Source organism: Wolffia australiana, chromosome 11 (genome assembly GCF_029677425.1).
Source record: "Wolffia australiana isolate 7733 chromosome 11, ASM2967742v1".
NCBI lineage: Eukaryota > Viridiplantae > Streptophyta > Magnoliopsida > Alismatales > Araceae > Wolffia > Wolffia australiana.
In genome coordinates, this window is record NC_135845.1 from 12,143,544 (window position 1) to 12,145,000 (window position 1,457).

At 31.0% G+C, this 1,457-nt stretch overlaps 1 long non-coding RNA gene across 1 annotated transcript in view; it reads right to left on the bottom strand.

Annotated features, from left to right (window-relative positions):
• Positions 1-1,270: 1,270 nt before the first annotated feature.
• Positions 1,271-1,457, bottom strand: part of LOC144709427 (uncharacterized) — a 1,768-nt gene continuing 1,581 nt past the window's right edge. The window contains exon 2 of the long non-coding RNA XR_013583025.1: positions 1,271-1,422. This is a non-coding gene — a long non-coding RNA (uncharacterized LOC144709427). The remainder of the gene's footprint in view (positions 1,423-1,457) is intronic.

Genomic DNA, 1,457 nt, shown 5'->3' on the forward strand with positions numbered 1-1,457 from the left:
ATGTATTCTAACATTGATGCAAACTTTCAATGTAAGGTCATTACATTTATCATAGATCGTTCTGTTCTGCCAGGATCATGGTAATTTTCCAGTACAAGTAAGCCCTTCTATGTAGCCTCTTCTAAAAAAACCTTGACACCAATAACAATCTTAAAGGATCTCATAAACTTATTATTTTTTAATCAGCCCAAAAATCTAAGAAGTAATTTTAAGGATCATACAAACTTTTATAATAGTGGGCATGGATAAGAGGAGATAAAAGCAAAGCTGCCCTCAAAATTTCAGCTCAATCTGCTTTATGGATTCTCAGGTATCAAGCTTTGAAGCTGTGAAAATCCTGGCTACCTATTTGATTGCATCCTCTCTCTCTCTCTCTCTCTCTCTCTCTCTCCTTATAAGTGCCCCTGCTGCTCTACCTTTCCCTGAATAATGGTTTTAGAATCTCATTAAATTATTTTCTTATCATTGGCACATTATTCTCATCTTCTGCAAAAAAAAACTCCAAAAGAAAAATGTGCTGAATATAAAAAACATACAAAGTAGCTTTTCCTTTTTTAAAATTACATGCTGATGTGTGTCATTGCTGTTAGTTAAAAGCTAGGAGACTCATTATCATTGCGTGATGTGGCAATGCATAGCCACATGATATGTCAATGCATTTTATCTTTATTATAAATGTATTCATTGACAAGCTGATGTGTGTCAGCAATGAATGATGTGGCCTCGAGAATTCATATTATGTTTTACTCTAAGACATCTGAACTGTTTCTAATAAATTATCTTCCAATATTTATTATGTTCCTGATTTTTAACATGTCTGTGTTTTGTTTCCGGTTTCCAATTGCAATTTTTTGATCTGAAAAATAAACTAATGAATCTGTTATTTATTAATTTTGAAATAACATTTTTAAATTTGCATCGAATTTATGGTTTCAAATGTTCTTTTCCTAATTTTCATTTTTGGCATCTGAATATATGATTTGTGACCTTGAAATTCTATTAATTTTTGTATTTTAAACATCTAAATCTATAATTCATGGTTTAGAAATTACTAATAAGTTAGATATTCCAGTATATGTATAATTCTATGATATGCTTCATGAGTCTACTTTAGTGATCTGATCTGATTCTTACAAATATCTGATTTCCGTGTTTGAAAATTCCTTATTTGGTCTTGGATTTGGAAATTTCTCTTACCCTTTCTCTTTTATAAATCCTTTTTTCTTAAATTCAATTTTTTTCTCAGTTTCAATTTATTTAGATCATGAAGTAATATAAGCTCACCATTTATGTTTTATAGCTTACAAAACTCTCCAAATCATCTGCATCAATGGACAAAGCTTCTATCAACCAATTCTCTTCATCATTACTAAAATGGGAATAGGCCTCCAGCTATACCTATTGCGTAGCTTGATGTAAGCCCTGGATTAAACCAGAATCAAGCGATGTCAAAATGC